Below are 24,165 nucleotides of genomic sequence, written 5' to 3'. Positions count from 1 at the left end.
CTGGCTAACTCCTCAGGCAATTCACAATCTTCCTCAACCCCTTCTTCGGCTTGATAGATAGGATTGTCGAAGTCATACTTGGCCATAGCAGTGTCGTTAGCAGTGAGATCCGGGTGATCAGTTTTACAAGGTGTTTTTTGGAAAGAAAAACGAAAAAGAAACATGAAAAAGAAACATTGCCGTTTTTGTAAAAGTAAAAATAATTGAAAGAAAGAGAACACAAAAATTGTTTGCAAAAGTTGTCCTTTATTGATGATGAAAATAATTGCGAAATGTACTAAATGGATGGCCCTACAGATGAGTCATTACACCTTGGTCAAAGTGTAAGACTTTGTTATGCATGTGATAAAAAGGAAAACAATAAAAATTACTCCTTCAGTAGAGTAAACCGGACGACTTTTTCAGACGACTAATTGTCGAGCTTTTCTCCTGGGACACACGGGCGAATCCAGCTATCTAAGTCACAGTCGCTGTCAGCCTTGTCTTCATCTGCAGCATTGACGGTGTGGGGAGAAACCAAACCCCCGCTGGAGAAAGTACCGACTTCATTCTTCTGAGACCCCAGAGTATACCCCAATCCAAACTTGTCTTCTTTTATGATTGGCTCCATAAATTTTCCCCAGCCTTGGGCATTACCAACCTTAACCACTTCAACAGCTTGCTTGTATGAAGAGATAGAAGTCCCGACCTTCTTAGACTTAAGTGAAAAGACAATTTCGGGCGCGACCTCACTGATGTTTATGGCTTCGAAGCCCTGACACAGCATCTCATGCATCTCGCCATCCATCTCCACATACTTAAATGTAGACAGGTGGCTAACAAAAATATCCTCTTCACCACAGACGGTGACGATCTGACCTTCTAGTCCATATTTGAGCTTCTGGTGGAGAGTAGAAGTAACAGCACCGACAACATGAATCCAGGGTCGACCTAGCACACAGCTATAGGCAGGCTGGATATCCATCACATAAAAGGTACTCTTGAATACCTGCGGTCCAATCTTAACTGGCAACTCAACTTCGCCACAAACAGCTCGCTTAGAGCCATCAAAAGCCCTTACAACTAAATTACTCGGCCTCAGGGTGGCGTCATCGCAATCCAACTTCGTTAAGGCTTTCTTTGGGAGAACATTCAGAGAAGAACCTGTATCAACCAAAACATGGGAAAGCACCGTCCCTTTGCATTCCATTGTGATATGCAAGGCTTTGTTGTGATTCCTGCCCTCAGATGTTAGGTCGTAATCGGTGAAACCTAGCGCATGGCTAGTGTGTACATTCGAAACTACCGACTCCAGTTGGTCAACAGTTATCTCTAGGGGAACATAAGCCATATTCAGTACTTTCAACAAGGCTGCTCTGTGTGCCTCAGAGCACATCAATAGTGAGAGAATGGAGATCTTTGAGGGTGTCTGATTTAGCTGGTCGACTACCTTGTAGTCACTTTTCTTGATAATCCTCATAAACTCATCCACTTCCTTCTCGAATGCGGTCTTAGGAGGAGCTTCCTCGGTAGTAACCTCTTCGGTGGATACCTGTTTTCCTTTAGCCTTGGCAGCTGCCTCAGCTTCAGCATTCGTGCGCAATGTTGATCATGCAAATAGGCGTCCACTGCGAGTGAAGCCACCAATTCCTCCAACATTGTCTACAGCGGAGCTACCAATGTCAATGTCTTCTTCGTTACCTTTCTGCCCCTGGCAGTAGATATCAGCCCCATAGTGCCACAGGATAGCACTATCTTTCTCATACGGAACAGGTCCTGGTACCGTGATGGTGACTGGACCAATCAAAGTCGGTTGAGGGTTGTCAGAGTAAATTGGTGCTGGACTTTCTGGGAAATATATTGTTGTCGGAGCGGGTCTCTCGGGAACATATATTTCTTCAGGAGTGAAATAAAACGTTACTGTCGACACATCATTCTTCATTGGACGAGTCTGATCGAACTGAAGACAACCTTCATCTATCAGTTGCTGAATACCCTTTCTCAAACTATCACATTCGTTCTCTGCGTCTTGACAATTTCTGCACTCTTCCCCACAGCCCGAGAAAATCCGTCCTTTCAAGAGTCGGTCTTTGACCACCGATAGCAAAGTCTTCACTTTAGTCACATCAGAAACCAAATTCAAAGTTTCCCCACTATCAACAGCATTAATCCTCTGCCCGCCGTGAGCTGGCATTGGGTTTTAGATAACATTAGGCACCGGAGAAAAATTGATGGCCTGGGCATCTCTCAAATCTTGTACCTTTAGCTGGAGAGCCTTGCAATTATCTGTAGTATGGCCAGGTGCGTTGGAGTGAAAAGCACATCTGGCATTGACATCATAACCTCTAGGCAGATTGTTGGGATCGACCGGTGGGGCCAAAGTTCTCAACGTAACCAGATTCATGTCAATCAGCTTGGGAAGTAATACAGAATAAGGCATTGGGATTGGCTCAATGACCCGGTCCGCCTGCCTTGGACGTTGTTGATAGGGTCTCTGCTGACCCGGATTACCTCCTTGTTGTTGATTGTTGTACCTGGGTTGCTGTTGCGGATGATACTGCGGTTGAGGAACAGGTGTTGGAATAGTGACTGCGGCCACTTGATCTTGATAATAATTAGGGCGTCCTCTGCCCCTGCCTCTGCCGGCATATACAACACTCGTCTCACCTTCTCTTCTTCGCTGACCGTTACCAGCAAACGGTTTCTTGGGAACTGATGAGTTGGAAGCACTGTTGTCTTGAATTCGGCCCATCTTCAAAAGACTCTCGATCCTTTCTCCAACAATCACTATCTCTGCAAAGCTGATTGACGGGCAAGTAGCCAATCTCTCGATATAATTGCCTTGAAGAGTGTTCATGAACATGTCCGCCATCTCCCTTTCAGACATAGGGGGTTGGACGGATGCAGCAATCTGTCTCCAACGCTGAGCATATTCTCTAAAGGTTTCCTTTGGATTCTGAGACATTCCTTGCAACAAGGTCCGATTTGGAGCCATGTCCAAGTTGTATTGATATTGCTTGACAAAAGCCTCTGCCAAATCTTTCCAGCTCTTGATGGTAGTACGAGACAAATGAGAATACCATTCACGAGAAGCTCCAGTTAAACTATCTTCAAAATAGTACATCCACAACTTTTCATCTTCAGTGTGAGCTCCCAACCTTCCCAGATAAGATTGGAGATGAGTGCGTGGGCAAGAAGCCCCGTTGTATTTCTCAAAAGTAGGGGGTTTGAACTTGTGAGGGATCCTTACTCCCTGAACCAGACCAAGATTGGTGACATCAAAACCTAAGGAATTTTGAGACTCCAAAGATTTGAGCTTCTCAGCAAGCTCATCCATACGGCGAGTGGTCTCGAGGGCCTCGTCGTGCAAAGAAAATTGATCATATTGACAATCTTCAGTAACGGGGCGTCCGTTAATCCGAATCCCTTGATTCACATTGTACCTTCCGCCAATACCATTCCCAACATTTCCCGTGTTGCCAACATTACCCGGGTTTCCATCAACATTTGCGTTACCCGCGTTTCCAGTGTTCACAGGGTTATCAGCGTTCCCAGGGTTACCAGGGTTACCAGGGTTACCAGGGTTCCCCTCAGCACTTGGTATTTCCACCTCTGGATCGGGCCTCAGTTGCTCAACCAATTCCTTCAGCTTCGCCTGGCCTTCTGCCATACCAGTCATCAATGTCATGAACTGATCCATCCTTTCACGCATATCAGCCAGTTCTTTTTGTATCTGGTCCATTGCTAGTCGTGGACGATTTTCCTTTGTCGGGTACCTGTGAACTCGCTTGGGACCAATAACTGCCTGATTGGAGAATAAACTTTAGACACTGCGGTGACACCTGCAAAACAAACAAGGGTTAGTATGTATGGTATGCGATGCACTGCTTATTCGATTTTAAGGGCCCCCCTTAAAAAGGGAATACCCTGCAAATGAATAAGCATGAGATGTTGGATGCAAATATGCAGATGATGTTATGCAATGCAATGGCATGTCAATCAGAATTGCTGGATCCGCTTGAACATCTGTCAGGTTGCACTGCCTGGAGAGAAATTAAGAGGATCAAGCAAAGCACACCAAACAAAGGTCATGGGATGGATCATGTTATCCTTAATATCAACCATCCATTTTTGGTGGATTATGGTTTACACCTTATCAACACCCAAGTTTCATTGATATTAAGGATACTTGAACGGATCAACCATGAATCAAGGGTTTGTTGCAAGTCACGAGCATGGAGTTTAGGTTAAGAACCACCCAAAGGGAGTGTACTAAGGTTTAAACCTGCCAAACATGTTCTACAAAAGGTTCCCATAGTCATAATCCCATCTTTCGGATATTATCGGAGGAACGATTACTCGTATTCCAAAAATATTCTCAAGAGAGACTCTTATGAGTGTAGTATCGCGTAACAATCGTATCAAATCTTACACTTGAACGACTTTCACACTACATCCTACGAATAGGCCAAGATGGGTTTGGTAAACTAAGGTCCTTGGCTTCTAAGGTCTATATTGGAAAAAGTAATGTCTAACCACAACTTACTTGTGTGACATTATTGATCTCAACATGACCTCCACTAAGTGAATGGGCTTGCAAGTCAACTTGCTAAGGAATAACTCCACACAAGTCAACAAGACTATGTCATTCTCCTATCTTAATTGCACTCGAGTCCGGGTATAGAACTCATCTCACAAAGAGAACCAGCAGATACGGCAGTCATATGTACACAATGCAATAAAGCAGGTAAATGCTGAAAGATAAATAACTGTACAAAAGAATAAACACCCAATAAACAAACAACCTACAAAAGCTAGGAGGGACTCTCTTAGGGAAACCGGGTCCCCAGCAGAGTCGCCAGCTGTCGCAACCTGAAAAATGGAATGCAAAAAAAAACAACCGGCGAAGAAAGACAGGAGAGTCGCCACCGTGTGTTATTTATCCCAAAGGAGGGAAAGGAAACGCTCGAAGTAAACTTGGAAAAAGGAAAGGACAAGACAGGGTCTCGCAACCAAATCTTGGGTTCGGGAGTCGATTATGCGAAGGGAAGGTATTAGCACCCCTACGCATCCGTAGTACTCTACGGGATCCACTTTTGTAGTTCTTGTCTAAAGGGTGTGGGTTTATCTAATGTGTTATTTACTAAAAAAAGGGGTCAAAAGAAAATGACTCGCATGGATGTCGCATCCACTGCATACGTATCTCATCTGAATATGAGAATCAGAGTCTTCGTAGCTCGGCTACCTAGGGGTTAAGGGTAATTGTGCTCGCTAAGACATCGCGTCTTATGCCTACGTATCTCATCTGGAATGAGAATCAGAGCAAGCCGTAGTTCCGCTAACTACGGGGTTATGGATTGGGTTTTGGACGAACGACGTCACTACGCAATCTACCAGATGCTCGACCTTTGGAGACTTACTCGCCTGTAGTAGAAGGAGTTAACGTGTTCTTAGGAGAAGAAAAATCAATGAGTTGGTAGGGTTAGGGATGCTAATGCAAAAGGAGTCCTGGACGAAGGAACCTGTAAAAAAAACACACAAAAACATTGCCTCCTATCGAGGTCTTCCAGCTAAGAAAGCGGTAAAAATACGAGAAAATGTAAAAGTACCACACGGATGAAGATCCGAGGTAACAAGAATTAAAGGAACGATAAACCCTGAGATCCTTCCAAGCTAACATCATCAAAGAAAGTGGGTCAGTACAGGTAATCAGAATTAACCTCCAGGGGGTATCCCACAAATAAAGTGGAACACCAGGCAAACCATCTCTGCAAGAGTCATATGAGCCCTCACAAAACAAAACTCAACAAACAGGTTAGAGAAACAAAATAGGGTAACCAAGAGTTTCCCCCAAATCAAAATGTAACCACATGAATCATGCCCTTTCAATTCACAAAAAGCTCACAAAAAGCAACCAAGGGTAGGAGGCCTAAACCTCTTGTCAAACACATGCATCAAAAGGGTATCGAATTCACCCGTAATACCTCATACATTTAGAGCATTCAAATTAAAGGCATAAAGATGATGGATATAGGGCAAACCTGATTGGAGAGATTGGTTGAAATCAAATGGCACGGCTGGATTTGCAAACCAATGTTAGGGTTTGCTTGAGCTGAAAGTGTGTGAGTCAGAATGAACCTTTCAGAGTTGCCTGGAGGTTGCTGCAGATTAATTCTCACTCTCTCTGTCTAGGTTTCTCTTCAGGTTTTGTCCAGGGTTTTGTTCCAAGGAAACCTCAAAGTGTTTTGCTTCTCTTCATTTTTCTGTCTGTTTTGTTTCAATGAAACTTTAGAGAGGTCTAAGTTTGAGATTTTTTTTCATTTATTTATTTATTTAATTATTTATTTATTTAATTTTTAATTTTTAATTTTTATTTATTTATTTTTTATTATTTTTCTTTTTTCGTTTTTTTTTTTCGTTTTTTTTTTTTTGTTTTTATTTTTTTTAGTAAAGTTTCTTGGATCTGATTCTGATTGAAATGATGAAATGCAATATGAAATGTTAAATGACCTAAAAATGAATGCATGAATGAGGAGGACAAATGTTGTTAATTCTGCCAGTCCTGTGGGGACTCCTTCTTCTTCGAATCGGGCACTTGTTGTGAAGGGTGCTGACCCTGTCGTTGTTGATAAATCTGATAAAACTCCTATCCTAGTTGGCCAGCATGGCATTCTGAAAGAGGACTGTGATGAGATGCTGAGGCTCATCAAGAGGAGTGAGTATAATGTTGTTGATCCGCTGCTACAAACGCCATCAAAGATATCTATCCTATCTTTGTTGATGAATTCTAAGCCACACCGTGAAGCTTTGCAGAGGGTGTTGGACGTGACATACGTGGACCATGATATCACAATTAAACAGTTTGATAGCATTGTTGCAAACATAACTGCTTGTAACAATTTGAGCTTTTGTGATGTTGATCTTCCCGAAGAGGGAAAAAACCATAATTTGGCTCTACACATTTCCATGAACTACAAGGATGACCCCTTGTCCAATGTGTTGGTGGACACAGGGTCATCGCTTAATGTGTTGCCAAAATCCACTCTGGCAAAACTTTCATACCAGGGGCCTCCCATGAGGCAGAGTGGAGTGGTAGTGAAAACTTTTGATGGATCGAGGAAAACTGTGATTGGCGAAGTTGAACTCCCAATCAAGATTGGACCTAGTGATTTCCAAGTCATGGATATCCACCCATCATATAGTTGCTTGCTTGACAGACTATGGATTCACGAGGCAGGCGCCGTGACATCCACCCTACACCAGAAATTGAAGTTTGTTAAAAACAAAAAGTTGGTGGTGATAGGGGGAGAGAAGGCTCTCTTGGTTAGCCATTTATCTTCCTTTTCCTATATAGATGATGAGGATGAGTTTGGGACTCCGTTATAAGCCTTATCTATTGCCGAGCCTTCAAGGAAAGGACCTTCTTCATTTTCGTCCTACATTGATGCGAAGTTGGCCATCAAGCATGGTGCAACTGCCGGTTTAGGAAAAATGATTAAGCTGGAAGATAATAAATCCTGGGCTGGCATAGGGTATTCTTCAAGCATTTCCAATGAGCGTGGGTTGTTCCAGAGTGGTGGTTTCATCCACACTGTTGAAGATCAGGAGGCCGCTGCCCTAGTGGAAGATGATGAAGAGGAAGATTCTGGCAACTTTGTCATCCATGGAGGAGTTTGCAATAATTGGGTCGTTGTTGATGTTCCAACAGTTATCCACAAGTCCACGTAATGTGTTCACTTTTGTTTAAAAACCCTTCTCCCATGCCAAAAGGAGAAGTGATGACATTATTGGCACATATTAATAACAATGATATTCATTCAAAAATTACATGTTAAATGTTTGTTTTTCCAAATTATTTTCCCTTTTTGCTTTTTTCATGAAATTGGTGATCGCCATAAAACCCTAAAAAGAGAATAAAATCAATCTTTTCATCTGCATAATGATTTGACTTGCTTGAATTCTGAAATCTCTTTTATATCCAAAATCAATATGCAGGTTGATAAAACCCATTGAACATAATGATCCAACACCATCTCCCAACTTTGAGTTCCCTGTATTTGAGGCCGAAGAAGATGATGTTGAAGAGATTCCTGATGAGATTACCCGTCTGCTTGAGCATGAAGAGAAGATCATTCAGTCGCATCTTGAGAATCTGGAAACAGTCAACTTGGGATTTGAAGATTGTGTTCGTGAAGTAAAGATTGGGGCACTCCTGGAAGAGTCTGTGAAGAAGGGGTTGATTGAGTTGCTACAAGAATATGTTGACGTCTTTGTCTGGTCGTATGAAGACATGCCTGGTCTGGATACTGATATTGTGCAACATTTCCTGCCTCTGAAGCCTGAGTGTGTGCCTGTGAAGCAGAAGCTTAGAAGAACTCATCCTGATATGACAGTGAAAATTAAAGAAGAAGTTCAGAAGCAAATTGATGTGGGGTTTCTGGTGACTTCTACATATCCTCAATGGGTGGCCAATATTGTGCATGTGCCTAAGAAAGATGGAAAAGTCCGAATGTGTGTGGATTATAGAGACTTGAATAAAGCTAGTCTAAGAGATGATTTTCCTCTACCACACATTGATATGTTGGTAGACAATACAACTAAATTCAAGGTCTTCTCATTTATGGACGGATTTTCCAGTTATAACCAGATTAAAATGGCACCCGAGGATATGGAGAAGAGAACATTCATCACACCTTGGGGAACATTTTGTTATCGAGTGATGCCCTTCGGTTTAAAGAACGCCGGAGCCACGTATCAACGAGCTATGACTACCTTGTTTCATGATATGATGCACAAGGAGATTGAGGTGTATGTTGATGATATGATTGCAAAGTCAAAAACGGAAGTTGAGCATGTAGAACACTTGTTAAAGCTTTTTCAGCGTTTGAGGAAGTACAAACTCCGCCTGAATCGAAACAAGTGTACATTTGGAGTCCGTTCCGGCAAGTTATTGGGCTTTATTGTCAGTGAAAAAGGTATTGAAGTTGATCCTGCCAAGGTCAAAGCAATACAAGAGATGCCTGCGCCTAAAACTGAGAAGCAAGTCTGAGGTTTTCTTGGCCGTTTGAATTACATTTCCAGATTTATATCCCACATGACTGCCACATGTGCTCCTATATTCAAGCTCCTTCGAAAAGATCAGCGGCATGATTGGACCGAAGATTTCCAGAAAGCCTTTGACAGTATTAAAGAGTATCTGTCTGAGCCTCCGATTCTGTCTCCGCCTGTTGAAGGGAGACCATTGATTATGTACTTAACCGTGCTTGATGACTCTATGGGTTGTGTATGGGTCAGCAAGATGAATCAGGGAAGAAAGAGTATGCTATATACTACTTGAGTAAGAAGTTCACTGATTGTGAGTCTCGATACTCAATGCTTGAGAAGACATGTTGTGCTTTGGCTTGGGCTGCTAAGCGTTTACGCTCGTATATGTTAAATCATACCACTTGGTTGATATCCAAAATGGATCCGATCAAGTATATCTTTGAGAAACCTGCTTTAACTAGAAGAATTTCCCGTTAGCAGATGTTGTTGTCTGAGTATGATATTGAGTATCGAGATTAGAAAGCTATTAAAGGTAGTATCTTGGCTGACCATTTGGCACATCAACCAATTGAGGATTATCAGTCTGTTCAGTTCGACTTCCCTGATGAGGAGATTCTGTATTTGAAAATGAAAGATTGTGATGAGCCTACGCTCGATGAAGGGCCAGAGCCTGGTTCCCGATGGGGTATGGTGTTCGATGGCACTGTTAATCAATATGGAAATGGTATTGGGGCAGTGATTATTACTCCTCAGGGCACACATTTTCCTTTTACAGCAAGGCTAACTTTCAAATGCCCGAATAATATGACGGATGTCGCATTACGCGAAAAACCGGCGGGAAAAGAAAGAAACAACAGAGCCGCCACCGTGCGTTATTTATCCCAAAAGAGGGAAAGGAAACGCTCGAAGTAAACCTAGGAAAGAACATGGTCTCGCGACCAAAGAGGATGGGTTCGGGAGTCGGTTATGCGAAGGGAAGGTATTAGGCACCCTACGCATCCGTAGTACTCTACGGGATCCACGCACAAAAGGAAGGGAAAAAGGTTGCTAAACACTGCTCAAACACACACACACTGGCTGAAAGAAACAAAAGAGACTGACTGACACTGACTCGGCAGGATATCGTATCCTGGGCCTACTTAGTCTATCAGGCATAGACATCAGAGTCGAAGTAGTTCGGACTGGGGAAACGACACATGCTCGCTAGGATGTCGCATCCTATGCATACGTATCTTCTCGGACGAGAGAAGAATCAGAGCATTCGTAGCTCGGCTGACACGCACACAAACAAGACACAGGCAAACGTGGAGCCCGACTGCCAATCACTGGACTTATGTCAGCATCCGAACCAACAAACACACACAGGAAACCAACTGCCAATCGCTGGACTTATGTCGGACTCCAACCAGAACACACACAAGGGTGGTTAAGACACAAAGGGTTGAAAAAGAAAAAGGGTGATAAAGGAAAAGGGCGATAAAGGAAAAGGGCGTCCGGAGAGATCAGCTCAATCTCCTGCCTACATACTTCATCTGGTATGAAGATCAGGGCGATGTAGTTCCCCTACGCAGGGACAAGGATCTAGCCTAACCAGATAACAGAGGGAGACACAACTCTAGGGAGACTACGACTCGAGCCTAGATGTTGTCATGCAAAGTCAACCCTAAGTTAAGGTTTCTAGCTAAATGGCACAAGGGCCAACCTATCCTAGACACGGCTTGCACAGGAAGCAAGGGTCTCGATTGCAACTAGGGCAAGAGAAGGGGGAGATCTCAATCGCAACGAGGGCGAGAGAAAAGAATTAGTGTTAGTGGTTAGTCAAACTCGACAAGACATCGCATCTCGTGCCTACGTATCTCATCTGGACATGAGAATCAGAGTTGCCGTAGTTCGGCTACGGAGGGAAAAAGGACTCGATTGCAACTAGGGCAAGAGAAAGGGAAAGTCTCAATCGCAACGCGGGCGAGAGAAAAGAATTGGCTCGATCGCAACGAGGGCGAGAGAAAGGATCGCAACGAGGGCGAAAGCAAACAAGGATTAGTCTAAACTAAACCTATCTTGCACAAGAGCAAGTCTAAGCTAAACCTAAGAGGCAAAGCAAGCAAATACAATCACAGGTAGCACACACTATATACACACAAGGGGCTCACACAAGGGTTAGGTTTTAGTTGAGGGGTCATATCAACCTCAACAAACAAACCTCTGGAATGGGGTGAAGTGTGCTCTTAACCTTGCCATTGAGGGGCTAAGGTGAAGCAGATGAAAGGTGATGAGGGGTGTGCCTCATTGCTTCTATCCCTGGCCTGGGAGAGCATTTGACAAGAATGTGTGGGTTCAGAAAGTGGGAACCCTTCTACACATTTGATACTGACTCAACTGTGCAATTGCACAAGATCTTGGGTTTTTATCTGAAATGCATCAACACAGTGGTGTGAGCAAAACAGAAGACACACTGAATAGCAGGGGATAGGTTGCTTATCCCTTGGGTTCTGCCAATTGCCTCTTCACTTAGGAGGTCTTTGACTCTGTACAAGGACAAATTAAACATACACAAGCATTGCCTCTTAAGGAGGACTTCAGACAGTTTGCCCGGCCAAATAACAAGCCGGGTCTCCAGACTACATGAAGAAGAAGTAATTATACCTCAAGCAAGTTGCTAAAAAGCAAAGCAAAGCAAGTTCGAAGAACTTAAGCAACTAAAGTACCTGAAAAAGTCAAAACAATCAGCAAACAGTTCAAAAGTTTAAATCAAAAGGAATTGGTAAACAGTCAACACAGATGGTCAACTGTGCAAGGCACAAGACTCAAACACATGAGTCAAACCTACAAAACAAAGGTTAGCATATGATAAACAATCAAGTTCAAACAAGATTAAAGTGATCTCAATGGTCATTTAGTGCCCAACCTGAAAACACAAACTCAACAGTAAGTAACTGGACCACTAGGGCAAGCCTAGGGTCAAAAGTGAATGAAAAAGTCAAAACAGCAAACCATATTCAATCAAAATCAAATTCAATCAATCAAGAAGTAATTCCAATTGGGTTCACATGCATATCAATCACTATCATCATTTCATGAACATTTGAAGTCAAAGTAAGGCAAATGGAAGCTCAAAGAAGTCAACAGAATGACTTGCATCAAAAGTCAACCCAAATATTTTCAAAAATCATCAGATAATTCACACTCAATCCTAACATCTAGCATGGTAAGCATGTCAAATTTCATGGCATTTGGATGAGAGGAAGGCAGTCAATGAAAATCAAGAAGTCAAACCAAATTTAAGCATGCACAATGAAGGTCAACAAACATGGGTCAACTTCAAAAAATCATATCAAATTGAAAACAGATGAGAAATGAATGAGATTAACACCAATGCAAAGCTCAAGATGTCTAGTTATCACATATGAAATTTCATGATCATACAATAAGATATGAGAATTTCCCAAAGGATTTGGCAACATGTAGCACAAAAAGTCAACCATTGACTAGGCAGGGAAGAAAAATCTCAAATAAATGGAAAACAGCACAATTAAATCCAGGAAAAATCACACATGAACTAGACATGAAAGGGAGGGATCATGCAAAATTTGGGGTCATTTGGATGAAAGGAAACATGTCAATCAAAATTGGGAAAATGCACATCATTGGTGTGACACAAGTTGTCACACCCTAGTTCAAAAATTCATATCCAGCAAACCACATATGATAAATGCATAAACTCTACATGGAAACAAAGGTGAATGTGTCTAGTTTCTCCACAAAAAATTTCAGAACCAATGGATGCATCATCATTATTTCACAAAAGGATTGGCAATATGTATCATTTTTGGTCACATAACACAAACCCTAGAGCCAATTAATATCCAATGATCAGAAAAAATATTAAAAATCATGGTAAAATACTAGACATCCAACAGGTCACAATGCAAAAAATCCCATAATTTTTGGAGTTGAAATGAATTAAAAATGGATTTTGTAAGTTGAATGAACAAATGGAAGCAAACATGAACACATAACATGATTTAAGTGAGTCAAAGGAAGTCAGCGTGGCATTTTTGTAAATCCTGGCAACATTAAGCAAAACGCAGTGTTTAGGGTAAACAAACGAAATGTTTTTATTGGACAATATGGGAATGCACAGTAATTGCCCACATACAACACGTGAAAACTGGGTTTAAACATGGAGATGCTAGGGTTTCAGCTACAGTCATGAACTTCATCATCCCTATCAATTCGAAATTTTCAAATCACCCAGAAATTAAAATCAGATACACGGAAACGTTCAGTAAAGCATGGTGAGCAATAATCCATCATCAATTTTCAATAAATCAACACACACACTTGGAATCGAGCAGAAGAACATTCAATGTCAAATTTGGTTCATGAAGGAAAAATCCCAGAAATGGATAAACAACACACCAATAGAAGCATTAGGGCATGGTGAAGACAAATCCAAGCATGGTTTTCATGGAAACATAGTAATAGAGGAGAATCGAACAAAAATGTATATGAACATCAATCTTATTTTTCAGATTTCTATCAATTTACTCAACCATTTTTCATGATACAAAGTGCAACATTTCAGCATAACAAGACCTACATTAGGCATGGCATAGTTTAGAAAAAATAGCAACTCGAAAACTGACCAATAGGAAGAGCAGATGCAGATTCTGGTGCTTTCTGCTTGCAAGTGCTTGAGACGGATGAAGGTTATGCTTCCTTGAGTTGGATGGTGAAGGATTCTAGCTCATGGATGCTTGATATGAAGATACACACATGCTGCCATGGAAGGACACTTGAGGAAAACAGAATATGATGGAGATGTTACAGTTGGTATTTGCTGCTTCCAATAGTCTCCAAATGATGTCTAGATGATGAAGTAATGAAGAGATACTCGGGTTCTTTGAAGGGTTAGTCAGAAATCCCAAATCGTGCCACGAAATGAGAGTGTGAGAGTGTTTTCTGTATGATAGGCTGCTGCTAGGGTTGTGAAAATGGCAGAAAATGAACTTAAATATGTCTGTTTTAACTTGGTTTATGAAGGCACTAATCAAAGTTAACTTAATGAAGTCATTTTGCAAAATTGCTAATTTGAACCAAAAGCATATGGAGGTATATGGTCTGCCACGAAATGGGCCTTGAATCAATTGCAAATGACAATTATACTTGCTGTTTTATGTCTGCTCATGAAGTGTTAAGTTTGTTTCACTTAAATGAACCAAAATGCAATATTTTCCACTTGTGAACCAAAGGTGTATATGGAGGTGGTATGATGGAATGCTTCTCAATTTTGGGCTTGGAACATCTTGCAAATGACATTTAAAATGAATCCCAATTGTCCAATTATGCTGAAAAGGTTTAAATCAAAAAGTCAAACTTGAGTCAAACTTGATTTTTAAATGAAACAAGTCAAAAAATGTCATTTTGATTGGCAAGGTTTTGGGGCATGAAACTTATATTTTTGGAAAGAGGAGGAAAAATGTGGTTTGTAGGAAAAAAACCCCACCAAATTTGGCCTTATGGTTCATGAGATATGGCTTGTGGAAGTTCACAAATTGGTGAAAATGAAATGATCATATCTTGCAAACCATTCATGGGATTTGAGAGTTCTTGGACTTTTTGAAAATGGGAGAACAAGATCTTCAACTTTCATGTTGGGCAAAAATTCAATTGAAGCTTGTATCATGATGCAAGTTGAGGATCAAGAAGTTTCCATTTTTGGCAGTTAAAATTACAGGTCCAGTTTCTATTTTGGGAAATTTTCTGATTGGCTTCAAATTCTTCAATGATGTTGATTGCCATGATATATGAGGCCTATTAGGACATGAATAAGCTCTCTCAAACCATTTCCATCCATCAAAACCATAGAATCAACCACAGTTGACCAACTTTGACTTTTCTAGGGTTTCTGACTGAAGCACCTTCTGATGAATTCCAAACCCTAATCTCTTGAGACCTTGACTTCAAATGATGTCCCAAGTTGTATGGACTCTTGATTATTGATCATGGTGCCCAAATTCTGCAAGAATGGCCACCATCCACTGCTTTGACTGACTGTTGACTGTCTTTGACTTCCTAGGGTTTTTGACTGTCTGTGCATGAACTGATGACTTCTGAACATCCAACCCTTGACTTGAACACTTCAAATGGACCTCCAAGTCATGTGAACTTGTTGGGCAAACCCTAGGGCCTTGGCTCCTTGAGAAACACCCTTGCTTGCTTGGTTGACTGATCTCCTGATCAGTTTGACCTAATTCTTGACTTGCTTGCTCTTGAGGCAACTGGAGACAATGCAATGCTATGCAATGGATCATGATATGCTATGACCTAATATGAGATGGTATGTACAATGATAGGTGCAAATTTGAGGTGCTACAACGGAGTATGAGGCCTGTATTATGGGTTTGGAAGAGTGTATTGATCTTAGGATCAAACATCTTGATGTTTATGGTGATTCAGCCCTTGTTGTTAATCAGATTAAGGGTGAATGGGAGACGAATCGGTCTGGCCTTATCCCATACAGAGATTATGCGAGGAGGATTTCAACTTTCTTTATTGAGGTTGACTTCCATCATATTCCTCGAGATAAGAATCGGATGGCAGATGCGCTTGCTACGCTTGCTTCCATGATTCTGGTGAAATATTGGAATGAAGTCCCCAATATCACTATGATGCGCTTGGATAGACCAGCTCATGTATTTGCAGTAGAAGAAGCGAAAGATGATCAACCATGGTATTATAACATCAAATGTTTTCTTCAGAGTCAGACTTACCCGCCTGGGGCATCGATTAAAATAAGAAGACTTTGAGGAGATTATCTGGCAGTTTCTACCTCAATGGTGATGTGCTTTATAAGAGGAATTTAGACATGGTTTTGCTCAGATGCGTGGATAGACACGAAGCAGACCTGTTGATGACAGAAGTCTATGAGGGCTCATTTGGTACTCATTCCAATGGACATGCCATGGCAAGGAAGATGTTGAGAGCAAGCTACTATTGGCTGACAATGGAGTCTGACTGCTGCAAATATGTGAAGAAATTCCACAAGTGTCAAATTTATGCGGATAAGATTCATATTCCCCCGACACTTCTGAATGTTATTTCATCACCATGGACTTTCTCTATGTGGGGAATTGACATGATTGGCATGATAGAGCCAAAGGAGTCTAACGGTCACCGTTTTATTCTCGTAGCAATTGATTACTTTACCAAATGGGTTGAAGCGGCGTCATATGCAAATGTGACCAGGCAGGTGGTTGTGAAGTTCATCAAGAATCAACTCATATGCCGATATAGTGCGCCAGACAAGATCATTACTGATAATGGATCTAACTTGAACAACAAGATGACGAAAGACCTGTGTAGCGAGTTCAAGATTGCACATCATAATTCTTCTCCCTATAGACCCAAGCTGAATGGGGTTGTTGAAGCTGCTAACAAGAACATCAAGAAGATTATCTGGAAGATGGTTATTACGTACAACGATTGGCTTGAGATGCTGCCATTTTCTTTGCATGGCTATCCTACATTTGTCCGCACTTCAACAGGGGCAACCCGTTTCTCTCTTGTATATGGCATGGAGGTTGTGCTCCCCGTGGAGGTTGAAATTCCATCAATGAGAGTCTTGATGGAATCCGAGTTAACTGAGGCTGAATGGGTTCAGAGTCGTTATGACCAACTGAATTTGATTGAAGAGAATAGATTAACTGCCATGTGCCATGGTCAGTTATATCAGCAAAGGATGAAGAAAGCCTTTGATAAGAAGGTCAAGCCTCGTGTGTTCCGAGAAGGCGACCTCGTGCTCAAGAAAGTTTTGTCTTTCGTACCCCATTCCAGGGGCAAGTGGACTCCAAACTATGAAGGTTCATATGTTGTTAAGAGACCCTTTTCAGGCATTGCTTTGATACTTACAACTATGGATGGGGAGGATTTCACTCGTCCTGTGAATTCAGATGCAATCAAGAAATACTCCGCCTAGAATAAAAACAGAATAACTCGCTAAGTTGAAAACCCGAAAGGGCGACTTAGGCAAAAATGAGCGTCTCGGAGGATTGAAAACTCGGAAGGGCGATCCAGGCAAAAGTTAGAGACATAAAAAATGAATATATATATCCCGCTAGATTGAGTACCTCACTATGGGGAAATCTAGGCAAAAATTAGGGATTTGGCAAGTAACTGCATCCTGGCAAGACTTTGCTCTACAACAGTCATCTGTCAAAGAGTCTATTTCAGTCATCGTCAACTGAAGCTTCAAATACAGTGGATTCAGAGTTGGTGGAGAAACGGTCATTATGTTCAATGTAGCCCTTTTTCCAATATATATCACTAATTTCAAATTTGTAAAGATCCATGGAATCTCGCCATTTGCGGACTACCATTCTATCAAATAAATTTGAGCCTTTATCCAATTCTTTGCACTCTTATTTGTTTCTGTTTAACAATTGTTTGCATGTTTAAATTGATAAATATCATTGTTTTAAACAAATAAAGTTTTTATAAACTGTTTTTAAACAAAGTAAACATTCACAATGACTGAAAGGATAAACGGAATGTCTTCAGTGCTCTCCCAAGGATAGTACGATTTCCAAAAGGGTAAGACATTTGTTCATATTTTGGTATGTTTGTATCCTTTTCATCATCTTTCAGACTGTCTCCTCAGTGAGCGCATAAAAGGTAATACAACATCAATTCCCTAGAGAGTCTGGAGTTTTGGCTTTGATCTTCTTAGAGATGTGTATACCTCTATCTCAAACATCCTCAAACTCCCCAAGGAGTCTGAGTCTGGCATTTGTGTTTTATCAATTATATGGTTGCCATCCCTTGAGTGGACTGACCTAAAATCCCTTATAAATTGATAAAGGTTGATATGTTATCTATTTTTTGAGGAGGTTGGTCTTTCCCTCAGCATAAATGGAAATCTCCAGCAGAGTGAGCAGGCATTCCCAGCATGAGTAGAAGTCCTCAGCAGAGTGAGCATGTGTTCCCTGCATGGCTATCTTTCAGATATCTCTCTCAGCAGTATTTGCCTAGAGCAGTTGATGAAGGGTTTATTCCCCTTTTTCATCCCTAGCATGGTACGTGTTGATGGAGAATTCATCCAAGACGGTTCCTCCGGAGGTATTTGTAGTTATCCCCAGCAGGTTGGCTCGCAGTCTCTCCTCAGCAAGTTTGCTTACAACTCATCCTCAACAGGGTTTGTTCACAATAGAATATCCCCAGTATGATCGCCTACGAGTTATCCTCAGTGGAGTTGCTTGATCTGAGCCTGGTAATTTCTTTTCCCCTCCTTATTGGAGTTTCTTCCTAGTAGAGCTGGTGGTGAAGATGTGGTGTCCATCCCCAGTGGAGCAGTGGTTCTCTCTCCTCTTAGCAGGGATTTCTATCCAGCAAATAGGAATGAGTGTGTTGATTATTGGAATTTCTGTTTGGTGGTTGTTCCCCACGGAGTTTCATATCATTCCCTGATAAGTTCCCCAGTAGAGTTTCTTCTACGATGGAATCTTATCCGTGTTGAGCTTCCCAGTAGAGTTTCCTCTACGATGGATCTTTTGTCTGTTCAATAGCAAACCCCGGCAGTTGATAGCTGTGACCTGTTGGCTAATCCCCAACAGCGGTCTCTGATCCTCAGCGGTGGTCTTTGTCTCTAGCAGTGATTAGTGTGTCCTGGAATTTGATGCTCCCCACCAGATTGGATTTTCTTCTGTGGGCCTGGCCTTTCTCTTTTGAGATGTTATACCGGATGTCTGCCCGTTGATCCTCAGACCTATTTGTGTTAGATATGTCTGTTTGTCAGCATTAATCATACATAAACCACGCATATACATGCATAATTATAACATTCAGATATTCATGTTGCATTCTTTGCCATATATATTCACTTGTTATCTCCTGTTGTTGGTGAAATATTCTTCCCCAAGCAGATGTTTATGTCTGATCTCTCCATATAGAGTCAGCTCTATAGGAAAAAGTGTCTATCTTCCCTTTTATATTCCCCGCTGAGTTATGTCCTCGTGGATGATTTTTGTTTCAGTTTCCGCCCCAGTTGTGTATCTGGATGGAATTACTCCCCTAAGTTATATCCTCATTGGGTTGAGTCTTGTTTCATTGTGTCTTTCTATCTTATTCCTAAATTGACTCCTTTCTGGTTATTTCCCCTGCAGTTTCCCTGTGGTTTAGCTGTTCAATTACTCAGTAACCAGTAATTGTTCATCCTTTCCCCAGTGGACTTTGTGTCCTTCTACCCAGTAGTCGGTAGTTGTAAGTCCTATTTCTGTGGTTTTCTACCCAGCAACCGATAGATGTAATCCCCTCTTTGTTGGTTATCTTTATCCAAAATTCGGTATCGATATTCCCCAGCGAGTCGTCTTTCATTTACCCTTGTTTGGTAATGATTGTTTCTCCCATAGATTGGTCATCATTTTGTACCCAGTAACCGGTATCCCGATGTCCTTTTCTTTTCGGTCGATTTATCCTTTATTAACCCAGTAATCGATTGTGGATAATCTTCCATGCGAGTATATTATCTACGTTATGATGGTAATAGATAATATATCTCATGCGCTCTTCAGTTGAAGTCTTTTTCTTCCCTAGTTGAGTAAGATTCGTATTTCCTTGCAGAATCAAATGTCTATCCTATAACTCGAGTTTGCTTTTTCAGCCCTCCTTTTCGGATGATGAGTGTCTTGGATATGTTCCCAATTCACGCCTGGTTGGTCACCTATTATATGACCAGTAACCGGTATCCTTGGTGTTCCTTCCTTCTGCTCCCTATTATTACTTATGTCCCCTATGGAGTCAGATTTTCCTGAGTTGAGATATGCCCTTCAGGTCCTCCTCAAATGTTTTGGATGATTGATATCTCTCACCCTTATACCGGTCTTAGAAATTCTTTCTCCCTGAGCGTGTTGTTCTCTCACCCTTATACTGATGTTTTGATCACATGTCTCTTTGAGTTTATTACCCAGTAACCGGTAATATCTCATTTTTTCTTCCTCGGCTGAATCCCTTAGTGGATATTCCCCACCTGAATCCGGATTTTTATCCGAAGTATCCTTTGTGGATATTTTTGCCGTATTGGCATATTCCCCAATACATGCATCTTTGCGTCAGCTCGAGTATTTCCGTTGATTTATTTTCATGGAATCCCTTCGTGTCTCCCAGCAAGTATTTAAGTCGTGACCTGCTCACGCATTTTTATTCCATTTTCCCCAGAGTCTCTGGACTTCTAGTCGTTCTCTAATTTCTTTTTTCCTTTGTGGCCATATGTCCCCACAGAGTATTAACTTTTGCATGCATACATTTGCATCATGAGGTCTCTTAGGGACCAAAATTCGTCTCTTTGTTATTATTTAAACCCATTCTACCTCGTCAAGACGAAGACTTTAACCTTCATATCTCCAGCTAGAATGACCTTAAATAGGGGCATCTGTAAGACCCTAATTTTGACCCTAAGATCCCTCATGGCATTATATCATTGCTCATTGCATTCGCCTCAAGGATCATATCATCTTGGTTCCTTACCCTAGGGGTGGGACTTGTGTGAGTAGTTTGAGACCACCAAGCATGCTTGAATTATATATTATTGCTTTTCTTATTTGTTTACTAACCAAAAGCACAAAAATATGTCACTAACTTGTTTTGTTTTAAACCTCAAGCAATCATGAGATCCCTTGCTCCTGGAAGGCTCCTATACTCAATGAAATGGCTAGATAAAGATGAAATCAAGCATGACAATGGTTCCCAAAGCTCTCAATCATCATATATTTCTCACAAGTATCTCAATTTGCCAATTTGATCAAGATAAACCAAAGGGCTTGAGGATTGTTTCCCAAGGAAACCCTAATTCAACTGTGCATTGACTGTGCCTTGCTCATGAAGCAACCTTAACCTACGATCAAATTCAATAAAGGTAAGTTCTTTCATTCACTATTTTATGCATATATGAGCTTATGTGAGTATCCTCAGTCATTCATTCATCAAGATTTGAAGTTTGGACTTGAGAAGTTGACCAGTCAAGTCATCTAACCAAATTGAAATCCACTGAGACCTAACTTTTGATGTGTTTGTTAAGTGAAGATGACCCAATGATAAAACATGTTCTTAAGAACCATATGAAAAACTTTCATGTTCATAAAAAATCCATTTGAAACTTTGAAGGTCATCATTCATTTCAAAACATTATAGGTCATTTTGACTGAAACCCTAATTTTGGGTTAACTTCCCAAGGACCTAACTCTTTCATTTTTTTATGATTTTGAGGTGAGATCAATTGCATTAGAAAACTTAAGATGTCTACTTCAAATGTTATGTAGGAAAAAATTTCATAATCCTAAAATAAACACATGTGATAATACAAAACATTATAGGTCACTTTGGACCAAAGCCATTGAATCTTGAAAAAGTCCAACTTCAAGTGCCCATAACTTTCACATAAAAAATCCAAATGATGCAGAATTTTAGTCCAAATTGATCATCTTGAAAATATCTACAACATTTATGGTGAGCGTTTTTCCATTTGAGGCTTGCATCATTAAAACAGAAGGGCTTGAAGTTGGTCACGTTTGGTAATTTTTTCAAAGGCATGTTTTGTACCTCAAATTTCATGACCAATTTTCATAAATTTCGAAACTCCAAATGGATTTTTGTCCAACATAGCTTTTGTAACTTATGTCAATACCTTTCCAACCATTACTCACATGCCCATGTTTGGATTTTTTATGTGTGACTTTCGAAGAGGGGAAAATTTGTGATCAATTATGCATTTCACATTAAATTTGCATGCACAAGCAATTGCAATTCAAACTACTCGTCCATTTCACTTCAGAGTGAGCTCATCATTCATTTCCACCAGCTTTTGGGCCTCACATGTGCCTACACAGGCCCATGCACGGAGAACCCAAAGCTTCATGCACACGAGTTTGGCACATCATTGCTTGGATCTCAGCTATAAATAAGAGCCTTGCCTCATTCAAATTGGACCCTGAATTCAACCTGAAGCTCTGCAAAATTGGAAACCCAACCACACTAAAGGAATTCTGATTTATTTTCTCAATTTCAAACTTGAATTTCAACTTCCTTGGTTGATCTTCAGTTTCTCATTCCTAAGCTGATCATCATCATCTCCTGATCAAGTTGGAAGCAAGAATTGGAGCAGATCGTGCTATTTAAAGCTGCACTTCAAAGGTTTATGATCCAACTGTTTTGATCTATATATCATCATATATTTTGAATTGCTTGTGTTCATTTGGTTTTCTGAAGTCCTCGTGTGAGAGGCAAGCCAATGGTGGCTTTGATTTTGTGAATTGTAGCATTTCAGTTTGAACACCTGGATTTTCCATCTCAGATTTCTCATTCCATAGATATCTTGAGGATAATCCAAGGTTACAGGGGTGATGTACATCACCCCAACTTCATTTTGATATAAGGCTTGTGCATTTTGGTTGAGGTTTGAAAACCTACAACAGGTGGCTGGAATCCGATAGTTCACCGGAGAAGACGGTGGTTTCCACCACCATCCCCACGTGGAACCTCTTGAGCCCTTAGATCTCACTCACACGTTATAATCACAGCCATGCGTTCATTTGACTTTTTTAAATACATTGTGTCACGCGTTGGACTTGAGAACACAATGGAAGCGCGCCTCTGAGCCTTTGATGTGTCCACGTCATTTAATGAAATGGATCGTGCGCTCTCTGATTTTCCATATTTTTCTAATTTCTGTTTTATTTTCTTTTATTCCATTTATTTTCAAAAATTCATAACTCTTTTATTTGGAATCACAAAAATATGGGACCAATTGCATAATTTTTCTTGAAAAATCTAGTTTCATAATCTGATTTTTAATTATTTTTGTGATTTAATTTAATATTTTTTGTGAATTATTTTATTTTTGATAGTTTTTAATTCATTTTAAATACTTTTTGATATTCAAAAATTCCAAAAAATATTTTCTTAACATATATGGACCATGATAAGTCTATGAAAAATATTCTCATCAATTTCTTAATTGACTTGAGATTTATTTGATATTTTAGTTCATTTGTGTTATTTTTCTTGATATTTAATTGTTTTAAAATAGTTTCTGTTTTCAAAAAATGTTGAGAAAATTTGTCAAACCTTGTTTGACCATGTTAGACTTATGATGATTCAATTGGACTTATCCAAGTTAATTTAAATTGAATTTGAAGTTTGACCATATTTTATTCATTTTCTTTCATGCTTTATTTTAATTCCAAAAATACCAAAAATATTTTTGACTTTTATTGACTTCTACTCTTCATTTCACTTCTGTTTACCATTGATTGATGTTGATTTCATTCACATTTGATCATTGTGTTTTGATTATGTCATTTGAATTCTCATCTTGTCCATTTCATCTTCATCTCTTTTCTTCTTCTTTTTTCTTTTGGCCAATGAGTTAATGATTAATGGTTAGCCTTGACATGTGAGAGGCTTAACCTTCTTTGATCCAAATCAAATTCAACTTGATCAAAGATCAAGTGAATTGCTTTGTGTCCAAGATAGGTTGCTTCTTGGTCAAGCAAAAAACCTAAAATCCATACAAGGTTTTTCCCTGTTTTCTTTTGGCATGGCAAGTTGTAGGAGCTTGGCTTACTAGTCATGGTCTCTAACTTGTGTTTATTTGCCTATAGTTTTATTGACCGGCCTCAGATAGGTGTGACTACTACATTAGTCCACTTACGATTGCTTAACATAGCGCTAAATTGTCTTATGACACACTAACATTAACTACTAACACTAACTTTAATTCAAGCATTTAATTCTTTCAATTTACTTTAATGCAATTTAATTTCTTGCTCATTTATTCATATTGCCTTTTCTCTTTACTCACTTGAGCTCATATTTTATTTTTAAGCCATTTTCCTTTTTCTCACTTGAGCTCATTATTGTATATAAATATATTGTTGCTTTGTGCTTGTTTTGTGATTGTTTGTGTGAACCCAATACAAAAGGGAGAAAGGACTTAGAATTAGGACCTTACCTATGCTTAATGGAGTTCAAGACCAACTAGGCCTCATGCCTTTAGAATGCTAAATTTGTTGAAGAGCAACTAGGCCTCATGCCTTTAGAATGCTTAATCTTAAAAGTTGACTTCAAAGGACCCCTAATTCAAAACTCTCT

Source organism: Lathyrus oleraceus, chromosome 5 (assembly GCF_024323335.1).
Source record: "Lathyrus oleraceus cultivar Zhongwan6 chromosome 5, CAAS_Psat_ZW6_1.0, whole genome shotgun sequence".
Classification (NCBI taxonomy): Eukaryota; Viridiplantae; Streptophyta; class Magnoliopsida; order Fabales; family Fabaceae; genus Lathyrus; species Lathyrus oleraceus.
Note: the sequence above shows the minus strand (reverse complement) of the source record.